This window comes from Rhipicephalus sanguineus, chromosome 11 (genome assembly GCF_013339695.2).
Source record: "Rhipicephalus sanguineus isolate Rsan-2018 chromosome 11, BIME_Rsan_1.4, whole genome shotgun sequence".
Lineage (NCBI taxonomy): Eukaryota > Metazoa > Arthropoda > Arachnida > Ixodida > Ixodidae > Rhipicephalus > Rhipicephalus sanguineus.
In genome coordinates this window covers 124620413-124635686 of record NC_051186.1, presented here as the reverse complement: position 1 = coordinate 124635686, position 15274 = coordinate 124620413, and the positions used below count along the sequence as shown (strand labels likewise).

The following is a 15274-nucleotide window of genomic DNA, read 5'->3' as shown; positions in this document are numbered from 1 at the left end:
CTCGAGCCCAAAGGACCCACGAAAAGAACGCACAGAGGACGAGCGCGAACTAATCCGTTACAGCTCGACACTTGAAGCGCACTGCTCAAACATAAAGCGGGACGCAAGAAACGAACGAACAGGTTCACACAAGACGAGCACGAACCAATTGTCACAGTTGTTACTTATTTCTGTTTCAACAGCGCGCTCATTTCGCAGACGCGGCCGCTGCAGCGAGCGAAGCGAAGCACCGCACTGGCCGCCCCTTCTTTCCTCGAGATAAGCGCACGAAAGCTACCACGCCCTGTAGGGCGAAGAGCCACGGCGTTCGCAGGAGCGGGGCAACGATCTTTAAAGCGCGCCACACGCGCGCACATCGTGCCATCTATGTGGCCACTAAGAAAGCATGCTGAAGTACATGATGTATATCAATAGCTCGCCGTTAGCAGGCTGAAAGACGTGGCCTAATGTCTAACGCGGCGGGGCGCGGGAAAAAGTGAAAAAGAAGAAAAGACAGAAACAGAAATACAAAGACATTAAAAAGGCGTACAAAAAAACGGAGATGAGAGAAAAACAAAGAAACAGGAAGAAAGAACGAGAAAAAAGTTCGGCAGATCCCACAAATTGTGGGAATCGGCTTCATGCGAAGAAGTCAGCAAATAGTCCTCTATGCTTTGCCTTTGAGCAAAGCGTTACGAGGTGGATCGGTGCGTTTTTGTAAATGGAGAAGTTGTGTGATCAAAGTGGGCTTACCAGGGACGTCCACTACACTGGTGTTTAAAGGATAACGTATGGTCTTACGTAACGTCAGCACTCACATTAGAGTGCATACGTCAATATTGTCAAAAAGGAAGTGGACTTTACGGTGTCATGATGTGAATATCCTACGCAACTTTGTTAGCATATTCCTCCGGGTTCGAGCAACGCTTAAATATAGCTTCGTTAATCATCGGAATACAAATGTGATGTTCATTAGAGTGCTATAAAATCGGAGTCAACACTGGAACCACAGCTGACGTTAAATTGACATGACGCCTGTACCATCAAAGTACATATGTAATGTATATTGCTTTGTTATAAAATTAGATATCGAGCACTGCAACCACAATTGACGCTGCACGGACATTACGTCTACATAGGGTCTTTTTCCAAAGCAGTTTTTAGACCTAGTGTGGCTCTGTGGTAGCATACGTGACTGCCACGCACAATTCTTGGGTTGGATTCCTGCTAGGTTCCTAATTTTTATGCTCTGCATTCGTCGGGTCAACGTTGTCGACGTCGGTTTTTCTTAATTCTCACGAATTCAGATTACCAATGTCTGTTCTCGTCGTTCCTGGGTTCCTGGGGTGAAATGAACTTTATTTGGTCCTGGACAACCCCGATCAGACAACACCTGAAGGGGGTTCCGCCGCAGTTGCTGGCCGCGCCCACGCCGGTACTTGAAGACCATGGCCCTCCGCCCATTCGCAGGCCTCCTGGAATGACGACAGCTGGGTTGATATAAACTATCAATTACCCGTGTATCGCGTCCCGTGGTAAACGGGTACGTGCCACACGTTTCTGCAGGAATGGGTTTCATGACGACGTACGTGACAGGATTTGACATTATTCATGTTATGACCAGACAGTCATATTTGTCAAACCCTCTTATCATCCGATGGGTGTGACCAGATAAGATCGAACACGAGGTCCCGGTCACCATTCCCGATTTTGATGAAATTTCCTGTAGGTCTAGGCATTACACCCAGAACAATGGTTTTGAAGTTAGTCTTGTAAAAAAAAATTCTTCGCCTGACAAAAATTATACAAATTTTGGCTGTAAAAAACACTTTTACGCCAATTTCGCGATTTCTGAATACTGAGTGCACCTAGAGAAAAAACGGCGCACTTCATTGTCACAATACTTATTCCCCTCAAAGAACAAGTGAAGTACAATCTTATGAGGATATTATTGCCATTGCTTGGCGAAGTACTTTTGAAGAAAGAAATCACAAACTTGGAAAATCGCACGAAATATCTGTATTTGAGGAATTTATTGCTGTAAGCAAGTTAAAGTGAGGATAATAAAAATTGGTACATATTAACTTTGATAAATTTCCTTTATTTTAAAATAATTTGCGTGGTGGTATCGCGCTTTGTTTCACTCGATAATTGGGTCGTAACGTAAGTTATTTACCAAAAACGCCGAACACCTGGCACACTTGAGTGTTTTCACGCTAAATTTAAAAAAATGTTAACTGGAATCAAGTGTACGCCGCCACAACATCTGACCAAGGATACAATTCATTAATTGATTTATTCTCGAAAATATATCATGAATGTTTTCCCGTCATCACAATAAAAAACTGAAGCGATCTCGTAAACCTTGGAAAGAAAAATAGGTTATTTAAAAAATTCTTAAGTACATGTAACCCTGAAGACTGGGAGACGTTCAAGCACAGAAATCAAACTACCTCATTTCTTCGTAATGCTAACGAAAGATATTTGCATAATTTTTTTAATAATCACCATAATTCTAAACCAGAGATTGTGTGGAAGAAAATAAATGAGCTCCTAAATCGCTCTACTCCTGATGAAGATGTCGTCACGTTAACATTAAACAATCGGACTTTGCACGGTGATGATTTGGCTGAAGCGTTTAATGACAATTTCGTGAATCTAAATACCAGTTGTCACCACTGAGAAGCTGCGAACACCGTTAACAGAAATGACAGTAGCCTTTACCTAAAACCTACTACTTCATCTGAGGTGCTAACTGTGTTCAGCTCGTTCAAAAATTGCTCGGCTCAGGACATTGACAACTTACAAAGAAGGCCGGTAAAGTACACGGCAGACTTAACCGCACAGCCTCTTGCCCATATTTATAACTAAGCTTTTTCTGCGGGCACATTTTCACGAAAAATGCAATTTTCAAAGTCAACCTCATTTTCAAAGGCGGGGACAAAAACAACCTCACCAATTATCGGCCGGTTTCGATACTCCCAGTATTCCCTAAAGGACTGGAAAAGTTATTGCACGCTAGAATTTCAAGTTTCGTAACTAAATTTGATTTGATGAATAACTGTCAGTATGGATTCCGCAAAAGAAGATCCACTGAACTCGCTCTTTTAACCCTGAAAGAAATAATTCTACATGCGATTGATAGGAAGCAATTGGTCATTGGTGTATACAGAGATTTTTCGAAAGCGTTCGATCGGTTAAATCATGCCACACTTCTAGAGAAACTTGATCGTTAGGGTATCAGAGGTATGCCACTCTCGCTATTGACTTCCTACCTGCAGCACCGCAGACAGTGTGTGCGGATAGGTGATGGCATATCATCTCTAAAAACTACGAGCACAGGAGTACCTCAGGGGCGTATTCTAGGGCCGCTCCTGTTTAATCTATTTGTAAACGATATTATTAAAGTTAGCACCCAACCAAAATACGTTATATATGCAGATGATGTAACTCTTCTGTTTACTAATACAGAGCTCGAAACTCTCCAATCAGATGGTAATAACTGCCTGAAAAGTTTAAGCACATGGAGTTATCTTAATTCTTTACGTATTAATGTCACTAAAACAAAAGCAGTGCTTTTTTCACGAAAACAATCTCGACGTGAAATGACACATGAAATCATTCTTGGCTAGTCAGCTATTGAGGATGTCGAGTGCATAAAAATATTGGTTGCATACTTCCATAAGCATATGCTCTGGGACACACATGTCAATGATGTAACCGAGCAGCTTTCGAAATGAGTTGGTGTCATGGCAAAACTACGTACACTACTACCGTCAATATAAAAATTAGAATTTATAACGCAATATTTATGTCCAACTTAAACTACTGCTTTCTAGTCTGGGCCACAACCACATCATCTAATTTAAATCACCTGCATTCAGTTCAGAAAAAGGCTGTTCGACAAATAGCTGGCGTACCATACGACGCGCATACAAAGTAATTGTTCATTCGGTTCAATTTTATCATCATGCCGAACCTTTACTCGTACACCCTTTGTACAAGATACAAACAGTGTTTAAGAAATAATGAACAAATATTACTTGCCCTAGCGGAAATAAAAACCAGAACACCTCTGTATGCTACGCGTAACAATGAATTCTGGTAAGTACCGGTTACTACAGTTACTACAGTTACTACAGTTTCTGTTTGTTTGGTTTTTGCAATAAGTTTTTACCTTTTCGCCCCCTCATGTTCACGTGATACGCAGCGATGTTATTTAAGCATGGGTTATGCGCAAATAAATGTTGTTGTTGACAGTCAGCGCTTGTCCTGTGTAGTATTTCTTCTTTTGTCTCTCGTTTTTCGCGCTGTAAATTTCACTATGAACGCTTACCAACTAGCCCGTCTTAGCACTCTTCTGGTAAGTACCCTTTTCAAGAAACAGATACGGTGAGCAACGCGTTCGATATACGCTTCCTGTATTGTTAAATATGTTCTTTCAACAAGAGATTGATATTACTAAGATCACAAAAAAGGATCTACGCAAATGGTTTGTAATAAAATAATGACATCAAATGCTTCATTGCCCTCTGATGTAACACAAACAGAAGTGATATGAGGCACAATTTCAGGAATTCTTTTGTCATGTTTAAAAGCTATATTTGTATTTTTCTTTCTCGATGTATGTAGCGATTATAGCAGTATTGTTTAACTTCTACATGCAAATTCTCTGTACTTCCTGTGATATTGAATACACTATATGTACATGTGTGTATTATATGTCCCTTTGCTGTATGCCTTGTACAGGGGGCCCGAATCTTCGTCAACTGGGAATTGCCACTTTTTGTTCGGGCCTTCCTCCATTCTTATGGAAAATAAATTGAAAATTGAAACTTTTATTATAGTTTTCTCAAAAAACAGATTTTTAATTTTTTTCAATTTCTCTGATTGAATTCACGGACGTCATCTACCATTCTACAAAAAAAAAAAACGTTGCATTATTTTGTTTGCTAACAAGTTACAGTGCGTCAAATGTAACGATGCCAGCCTAGCGGCCGCGTCGTTTGTTATGTGATGAAACTCCGATATAAGTTGTTAACTTGTACGTGACATAATCACAAATCAGCAGTTCCACACCAACAAATACGCAGCCAAGTATCATGGTTCAGCAAGCCTTTGTCTTGCGATCAGCCGCTTGACAAACCCGCAGCAGTGGCCGCTCGATGCTATGCGCACTCACATTACATGAGTGCCGCTTCCACTGCGGATGAGCTCCGCTTGCGCGCGAAACTACGCTCAGAGGACGAACGAGAGAAGGCATGCATCACTGTGAATGTTAAAGGCTGTTAAGTGCCAACATATCTCATAATATACAACGAAAATTCTGCCGGCAATTTCACAGTGAGCGCCTCCAGTAGTACGCTCATGTGTTGCTTTCTGTCTTCTGATGGCCCAAAGATGATTAGGTTCATTCTATGAGCAACATATGACACAGAAGAAGGCCATTGACATCTAAAGAAAGTTGTCATGCGTGCTTCCGGTGGTCGAACAACACAAACTGCAGTTGTTCTCCATCTCGTGCCAGAACACTTGTGTCAGCCGGCTGTGAAAAGAAGTGTGTCCAAGTCATTTGCTTCATTAAAGAAGCGCTTTTACAATACTGTATTGTTGTGCGTCCGCAAATAGAATATTCAACACAAGTCGAGCGTTTATCACGACATGTTGCAGCTGCGGGCATAACAGCAGGGGCAAAAAATACATGCGTGCTGCATTGCAGGCGCTCACTGCGAAATTGCCGGCAGAGTTTTCGTTGCATATTATGACATTTGTTGGCACTTAACACCCTTTACCTTCACAGTGATGCATTGCTTCTCTCATTCGTCCTTTGACCGTAGTTTGGCGCTCAAGCGGAGCACAGTCGCAGTCGAAGCGGCACTCGTGTATTGTGAGTGCCCGTAGCATCGAGCAGCCGCTGCTGCGGGTTTGTGAAGCGGCTGATCGCAAGACAAAAGCTTCCTGAACCATGACACCTGGCTGCGCATTTGTTGGTGTGGAGCTGCTGATTTGCGATTATGTCACGTATCAGTTTTTTTAACAACTTATATCGGAGTTCAGAACATAAGGGAAGACGCGGCCGCTAGGCTGGCATGGTCACATTTGACGCACTATAACTTGTTAGCAACCAAAATGATGCAAAGTTTTTTTGTGCGGAATGGTAGACGACGTCCATGACTTCAATCAGACGGATTTAAAAAAATTAAAAGTGGCCTTTTTGAGAAAACTAGTTAGGCGTTTTTGGTATATCGCTTACGTTTCAGCCCAATCATCGAGTGAAACTGAGCGCGATAAAACCACGCAAGCTTTTTTTTAAAAGAGAGCGAAAGTGTCAAAGTTAATATTTACCGATTTCTATTATCCTCACTTTAACTCGCTTGCAGCAATAAATTCCTGAAGTACAGGTAATTTGTGCGATTTGCCAAGTTTGGTATCTTTTTCTTCAAAAGTGCTTCGACAAGCTAGGGCACTAATAAACTTGTGGGATGCCATGTCGATGGAAGGACGCGTCCCAACATAAAATGTAACGACTCTTTATTTGCGTAGTAGCAGCGGCGGGGCGAGCGTACCGACGCTGCGCTCAGTGGAGTAACGAAGGAATGACTACATCCAAGCTTGGCAGCTTGGTTTTAAAGCCATCGTCGGTGACGTAAGCCTCCGGTGACGCTGCGGTGGCGCTGTCGCTTATCGGAGGCGTGGTGTAGCATGAAGCCATGTCACGCTGGCCTAGATAGTGACGAGGCGGAGGATGCGCCGGTTTGTGCGCAGTGTGTTGCCACATCACCCCCCCCCCCCCCCGCGAAGTGCAGAGCCCTCAGGGTCTGTAGAAATCTGGGAGGCGTACCGGACGTCCACAGCGTGTCGTGACTGGAGCGGGCTGAGATGTCGGCGGATGCGGAAAGATGCCTGTGGATGGAGTGGCGCTGCCCAGTTCGTTTGAAGCGATGTACGCGGGCTTGAGCCGGCCAATCGAGACGCGGACGTCGTTTCCGTTCAGGCGCAGAGTGAAGTGTTTGTTGTCGAGATGGAAGACCAGGTAGGGTCCGCTGTAAGGTGGCTGGAAAGGCCTGCGGACGGTGTCGTCGCGGAGGAAAGCGTGCGTGCATGATGTTTGGTCCTTGAATACGAAAGGTGTAGGCTGCAGTGGTGGGCTGCAGGTGACGGGCGTAAGGCGGCGATGGTGCGTCGGAGCCGGGCGACGAAGTCGGCTGGATCTGACGTTGTAGTGCTGGATGGCAGTGCAGCGAGAAATTCACCTGGGAGACGGAGTGGTTCCCCGTAGACGAGCTCCGCTGGTGCAGCGTGGATGTCGGGCTTGAAGGTGGCGCGAAGACCGAGGATGACGGCTGGGATGGCCTCGAGCCAGGTTGAGTCCGGGTGGCACATAATGGCTGCTTTGAATTGCCGGTGGAAACGCTCGATCATTCCGTTAGCGCAGGGGTGGTAACTTGTGGTCCTCAAGCGTTCGAAAGCGATTGTCAGCCCGAGGAGCCTGAAAAGGTGCGACTCGAACTCTCGTCCTTGGTCGGTGGTTACGCGGCGGGGGCCGCCGAAACGAGCAATCCAGCCGGTGACGATGGCCGAGGCGACGTCTTCCGCGGTGATTCCCTCGAGGGGCCATGCCTCGGGCCATCGAGTGTACCGCTCGATGGCGGTGAGGCAGTAGCGATAGGGTTCAGCCGGGGGAAAGGGTCCTATGATGTCGAGGTGGACGTGCTCAAACCGACCAGAGGGCTGAGGGAATGTTCCGAGTGGTGACGTGACGTGCCCTATAGCGCGTTGGCATTGAATGCAGGAGCGCGCCCAGGTGCGACGATCCGGCTGCATGGAGGGCCAGACGTAGCGGTCAACCACGAGGCGTGTCGAGGCGCGTATGCCGGGATAGCTGAGGTTGTGGAGCTGGTTGAAAAGACCACGGCGATGGGACAGGGGCACATAGGGCCTGCTTCGTCCTGTCGACATGTCGCAACAGATTGTAGTTGTCGACCCTGGGATGGGGACTTGTTGCAGCTGAAGTGAGGACGTGCCCTTGAGAAGTTCCGCCAGTTCGGTGTCCGTAGTCTGAGCCTCGGCGAGGGCGTCTGCTGTTATCTGCACAGAGCTCATGGCTGCTGCACGTGAAAGCGCGTCAGCGACCACGTTGTCTTTCCCGCTGACATGTTGGATGTCGGTGGTGAACTGTGCAATGAACGAGAGTTGGTTCTGCTGTACAGGCGGGAGTGTGTCGCGACGTTGAGAGAAGGCGTAGGTAAGAGGCTTGTGGTCTGTATAGATGGTGCAGTTCTGTGCTTCGAGAATGTGGCGAAAGTGTTGCACTGCTTCGTATATCGCCAGAAGTTCTCTGTAGTAGGCTGGCAACATTGTCGGGGCGGTGGTCGTGGTTTCCTCAGTGGAACTGGCGGTTGAAGGGGTCGTTTTCCGAGCTTCGAGCTTCTTGGAGAAGAACGCCAAGGGATGCCAGGTGTTTTCCACGCGTTGCATGAGGGCGGCGCCGATGGCGAAGCTAGATGCGTTCGTGAACACTCCCAAGGGAGCGTCTGGCACGGGATGGGTGAGGAGCGTGGCGGTGCAGAGGGCGGCTTTGCAATCTTCGAAAGTTCTCGCTAACGTCGGTGTCCACGTGACGGGTTGGTTTCCTCGTAGGCCGGCCAAAGCATCATGGAGGGGAGCCTGGTAGTCGGCAGCGTGTGGCAAGAAACGCCTGTAGAAGTTCAGCTTGCCAAGGAAACGGCGAAGGTCTTTAGTGGTGGTGGGTTGAGGGTAACTTTGCAGGTCTGAGATGCGTTGGGGCAAGCGCCGAGTTCCCTGAGATGAAACTTCGTGGCCGAGGAAGCGGACGACGGAAGCGCCTAGCGTGCTTTTTTGGATATTGACGAGTAGACCGTGGTCGTCGAGGCGTTGGAACAGCAGACGAAGGTGCCTGTGGTGCTCTCGGCGTCGCGGGAAAATACCAGTATGTCGTCAAGGTAAACGAAGCAGAAGTCAAGGCCGCGGACGACTTCGTCGATGAAGCGCTGAAAGGTTTGTCCAGCGTTCCTCAGGTCGAAGCTCATGAAGGGAAACTCCAACAAGCCAAAGGGAGTGATGATTGCCGTTTTCGGGACGTCATCCGGATGGACGGGTATCTGTGTGTACGCCTTCACCAAGTCTAGCACGGAGAACACGTGGCAGCCATAGATGCGATGGGCGAAGTCCTGTATGTGCTGGATGGGGTACCTGTCCGGGATGGTGCGCGCGTTGAGGACATGGTAGTCTCCGCAGGGCCGCCAGCCTTCGGTCTTCTTCGGAACAAGGTGGAGTGGCGAGGCCCATGGACTGTCAGAGCGGCGGGCGATTCCTTCGCGGATCGTGGCCTCGAACTCTGCTTTGGCTATGCGCATGCGATCCGGGGCAAGGCGACGGGCGCGGCAGAAAACCGGGGGGCCTGAAGTGGTCCGGATGTAGTGCACGGTGGTATGCTGCACTCTGCGTGGCAGTCCGCTGGGGCGCGTCAATCCGGGAAATTCGGCGAGGATGGCGTGGTACAGCGAATGATTGTTAACACTGAGTACCTTGTTGGGCGGTCGTTCGCTGGCATGGTGTGGAATGTCCCGTTGTCGCGTCGATGAAGAGGTCGTTACAGCAGTCCGTAAGGAGGTTGTAGTGGGCCAGAAAGTCTGAGCCGATGATTGGCTCGGCGACGTCGGCGATGACAAAATTCCAGCGAAGGTAACGGCGTATGTTTCTCAGCTGGATGTGCAGGCAGAGCGAGCCGTACGTCTTGATTGTAGAGCGGTTTGCCGCGCTGAGCTCGAAAGACGTAGGCGGACGAGGACCTTGAAGATGGGATCGCGGGTAGCAGGAAATGTCGGAACCGCTGTCGACAAGGAAGCGCTGCTTCGTGATTTGGTCGGTGACGAAGATGCGACGGCCTCCGGCTTGCCAGCTTGCGGCCGTCTGTACGAGCTGCCGTTGGCGTTTTCCGCAAGCCCAGCGGAACAGGGTGGCCGACATTGCCGGGCTCTGTCCCCGAAGCGTCGGTGGCATGGGCCGTTGTTGTCGGGTTGCCGCGACGAATTGGTGTTAAGGTCGCGGCTTTGCGAGTGGCGGCGCTGGTGCATCGGAAGACGTTCACCAAGCGTTGTTGAATGGAGTTGAGCAGTCGATCGATGTCGTCGATGCGGCGTGCATGCTCCGCGGTGTTCAGCGGTGCGGCGACAGCCTGTATGGTGGGCGACAACTGCGGCAAGGAGACCTCGATGACGCGATCAGCCATCTCCGGAAGTACGTCGAGGGGTAGCCTAACCTGGGTCTGCAGAATTGCCTGCCCGTGCGGCGGGAGTCGTTGGAGCCAAAGCACTCACAGGAAGGAATCCTGGACATGCAAGCTTCCCGCGAGCGCACGCATGTGGCGCAGGAGCTGCGAAGGTTTGCGCTGAGCAAGCTCTGTGGACTGAAGTTGCCGCACCTTCTGTTCATCCGAGAGCGACAGGCGGCGGATGAGTTCAGTCGTCAGGTGTTCGTAGTGGTTGGCCGTTGGTGGGTTGGCGAGAATATCCCGGACCTCGTTGGCATAACGTGCGTCGAGGTGGGCGACGACGTAATCGTAGCGGGTGCGGTCTTGCGTGATGCGCGCCAGGGAGAACTGGGCCTCGACCTGGGCGAACCAGACTTCGGGCGAGTCCGCCCAAAACGGTGGAAGCTTGACGGCGACACGCCAGGCGTCGTATGAGGCAGTGTGCGGGATACCTTCTGCGGGAGCTCTGACGTCCTCAGCGGAGCCGGCAGGCACGGCCTCTGTTGTGGTGGCGCTGCGGGAAGGCTGCTGTTGCTGGGTCTGCAGTGCCTGTTGGAGTTGTTGCACTTGCTGGCGCAGAGCGGTGAGAGCTTCCGGGTCGGCCATGGCGGTGCGGTTTGTTCGGTTTCCGGGTCACCAGATGTGGGATGCCATGTCGATGGAAGGACGCATCCCAACATAAAACGTAACGACTCTTTATTTGCGTAGTAGCAGCGGCGGGGCGAGCATACCGACGCTGCGCTCAGTGGAGTAACGAAGGAATGACTACTTCCAAGCTTGGCAGCTTGGTTTTAAAGCCACCGTCGGTGACGTAAGCCTCCTGTGACGCTGCGGTGGCGCTGTCCCTTATCGGAGGCGTGGTGTAGCATGAAGCCGTGTCACGCTGGCCTAGATAGTGACGAGGCGGAGGATGGGCCGGTTTGTGCGCAGTGTGTTGCTAGAAACTCATAAGATTGTACTTCACTTGTTCTTTGAGGGGAATAAGTATTGTGACCATGAAGTGCACCGTCTTTTTCCTAGGTGCGATTAAAATTCAGAAATCGCGAAATTGGTGGAAAAGTTTTTGCAGCCGAAATTTGTATATTTTTTCCAAGCGAACAAAGTCTTTTTCTCGCAAAACTAACTTCGAAACCATTGTTCTTGGTGTAATGCCTAGACCTACAGTATATTTCATCAAAATCGGGAATGGTGACCGGGACTTCACTGCACTTATACCCCTCGTAACCGCGATCACGAACGGATCCGATTAACAAGGCCGGTCCAGCTGCTGGTTCTCACTGATCGTGGTGATGATGACCTTGTTCAAGAACTGTCAAGAACCCCTTTCACACATGCACACGGGTTCGCGAAACGCGCTTGCGTTCTCCGTCATAAAGGACAAGTATAACAACTGTAACAACTGCAACTGTGACTGTAACGTACGTGCAGCGCAGCTGCGCGCGACACTCGGCTGTGTATATATCTAGGGAAACTTTTCTGCATGTAGCTTAGTTGCGAGTAACGCCTGTCCTATGCCTCTGTGTTCCTTCTTTGTCTTGTTAGCATTCGCGCTATCCAGTATCGAAGCATATAAGCACTACATATCAGCTTACCGCGTCTGGTGTTGGTAACACCGAGTCTGCTGTTGGCATCGTTACGCAACTGCATGTAAACAATGGGTATATAATACAGATGCGACTCTTCAACACATGAGTCTACGTATGCCACTTCCACATTTCTCTAGCATCATTCCGCAACGTTTCGCTCAATGTGAAAAATTACGCCACACTCACCATCTCGCGCATGCTTCGCATGACATCGATGCCCACGGTACGTGGGATCTGTCTATTTTTTTTAATTTAGAGATTGCTTACTGAGCAATAAAATGTAATTTAGTACCGTAATTCAGTTCCTTAACACAACAAATGTGTGCAGCTTCCAATAGTAGCGCAAGGTTGGAACTACTTGTGCAGCTAGTGTTTTACATAGCTAAATCTTGCTAGTAATGCCAAGCCATTCGCAGAAATGCTTAGTTTTTGCTGGTAGCACTAACCTAAGGATGCTAAACTTTTGCGAGTAGTATTAAGTATGGCTAGACTAGGCCATTCTTCGGATTCGATCGGTTCCCCATGCGACGCACGTGTGACGTGGTTTTGTCGGGAACATGTCACATGATGTGTTATGTCGAAAACTGCTCTAAAAACATAGACAAAGGGAGAAACTGATGACACAAGCGCATGCGCTTGTGTCATCTGTTTTCTCTTTTGTCTATGTTTTTCGCGCAGTTTTGCACATGACGCATTACCAACTAGCCCAACAGTCTGGTCTTCCATGTTACATGACTGGCTCTTGTGTGGTTCTGGCAGGAACATGTCACGTGGTTATTTACGTGATTTTAGTCACGTGACTAGCTCTTACGTGGGTTTTGGCCGGAACATGTGACGTGACAACCTGTTACGTAGTTTTTGATGGTGACTAGCTGTTACGTGGCTTATGGCGGGAGCGTATCACTTGAGTAGCTGTTACGTGATATTACGTAATTTTAGTCACCCACAAGCTGTTACGCCGCGTTGCGAGATTTCAGTCACGTGACTTGTTACGTGACGTTGTGTAATTTTCTTCACGTGAGTAGTTGCTACTCGTGTGTGGTTCCCCGCAGGGGCGTCTGCGCGAGCAGGCGTTTGGTGTGTAGCGACACCACGGACCCGAGCTAACGGGGGGTTTGCACCCCTCCCACGCCTAGCCGTGCGTGGCTTTGCCGTGTCCGGGGAAAAGGGGATCCTGGGGGTTGAGCCGACGCCGGGTGTTTGGACCCCCGGAAGAGGCAACACACCCCTTTGGCCCCGGCTTCACGTAGACGGCACCCCTGGGCTGACCCACCCAGGGGAAATCGGCGGTCGCCTTTTCCTATCCCCCTCTCTGATCTTTCCTATCTACTTTCCTCGCTGTCCTGTCTCCTACTATTTTCAGTTACTTCCCAGTTTTCGTAGGCGGCCTGGGTTAACCCTGTGCAACTAGCCAACCTTGGTCTATGCGCATTCGGTTATAGTAGCGGTGTACGGCTGGCGTCTGGATGTTTTCAGCAGCAAGAATCTTGTAGCGTCCCCGTGTTGGGCTCCGTGGTGGGTGGCCGCCATCGCTGCCGAATCCAATTCAATTAGTATGCATAGAGCATTTCCCCTCATTAGTGATCGTGCCGCTTCAAAGCGCGTACGCACCGAAGACCTGACTTTCCTTAGCCGACCCATAGAAGTATTCCCACACTATCATGTGGTACACAGCGAGAAGACCGACAAAACTGCAAGAACCGTGTCCCCTTTCATAGTATCAAGATCACTGACAGCCACCATAGGTGCTGGCTATAAAGTTACAAAAATGGCAAGTGGAGACCTCCTTCTAGAACTGCGTGACAAGGCACAATTTGAGAAACTACACAACCTCGTAACCTTTGGCGACATTCCAATCACTGTAACACCTCATAGCTCCATGAATTCAGCACGTGGAGTCGTATCCGACACTGGTCTGCTTGACCTCACCGAGGCTGAACTACTGGAAGGATGGAAGGAACAAAATGTCACAAATGTAAAGCGAATCATCATCCGACGAAATAACCAGGAAATCCCCACCAAACACTTGATCCTTACCTTTTCCACAAGCGAACTACCGCAGACTATAGAAACTGGCTACACAAAGACACCTGTAAGACCTTACATCCCCAACCCTCGCCGATGCTTTCAGTGTCAAAGATTTGGTCATGGCTCTCAGAGCTGCCGTGGTCGACCTACCTGCGCAAAATGTGATGTCTAAGGCCATGCCTCGGACACCTGCAATGAAACACCACACTGCGTGAACTGCGACGGCGACCACGCTGCGTATTCACGCTCTTGCCCAAATTGGAAAAAAGAAAAAGATATTATAGCACTGAAGGTCCGAGAGAATATATCTTTCAAAGAAGCGCGTCGAAGGTGTTCGGTCTTTCACGGCCCAACCTATGCTGATGCGGCGCGTCAGGGGGCAGCGTCGCGTCGGCCACCGCCACTGTCCCAGCTCACGCAAAGTGAGCCACCGACCGTGGCGGCTGCCCCCGCGGTGGCAGCAGTTAAGTCTGCTCCACCAACTAAGCCAGAGATCCCGGCTACTCCAGGGTCGTCGGGTGTCACGACCATGCCTCGCCAGGCGAGGTCGGAAAAACAAACCAGCAGCTCGCGTACGCGGGCGTCCAGTGCCTCACACGAGGCAATGGACAGAACTCCGGTACCTCTGGTACCGAAAGAGAGGTGTAGCTCCTTGGAGCGCGCCAAGAAAACTAAAAAGCCGATAACAGGGCCCAACGACGGCCCTACTACTTGAGTTCTAACTTTCCGATTAAACAACAGCCACTTCCTTTTCGTACACACAGCACTACACTACCTCCATAATGGAAACACAAATTATACAATGGAACATCAGAGGATTGCTCAGAAACCTCGACGATATCCAAGAACTTATACACAAACATTCACCAAAAGTGCTGTGTGTACAAGAAACACATTTAAAATCCAAACACAAGAACTTTCTACGCAGTTACATCATTTTCCGTAAGGACCGGGATGAAGCCATGGCGTCCTCCGGTGGTGTAGCCGTTGTAGTTAGTCAAGGAATGGCATGTACACACTTACCTATCCAAACGTCCCTTGAGGCAGTGGCTGTTCGAGCAGTTCTTCTGAACAAACTCGTCACCATTTGTTCTCTTTACATACCTCCACACTACCACCTGCAAAAACATGAATTCCAGTCCTTAATAGATGACCTACCAGAAGCTTATCTGGTCCTTGGGGACCTGAATGCACATATCAGTCTATGGGGTGATTCTCGCTGTGACGCGCGAGGTCGTCTAATTGAACAGTTCCTTTTCTCTTCCGGTGCGTGTCTATTGAATCAGAAAGAGCCAACATATTATAACCTCGCTAACAATACCTACTCCTCCATAGATCTCAGCATTATATCCCCATCGCTTCTACCCTTACTCAATTGGAAAGTAATTATTAATCCTTACGGAAGTGA

The 15274-nt window shown here is 49.1% G+C and overlaps 1 pseudogene; it reads left to right on the top strand.

The window, feature by feature from the left end:
• The window catches only part of LOC119373950 (uncharacterized), a 72640-nt pseudogene that overhangs the window by 45236 nt on the left and 12130 nt on the right, over nucleotides 1–15274 (top strand).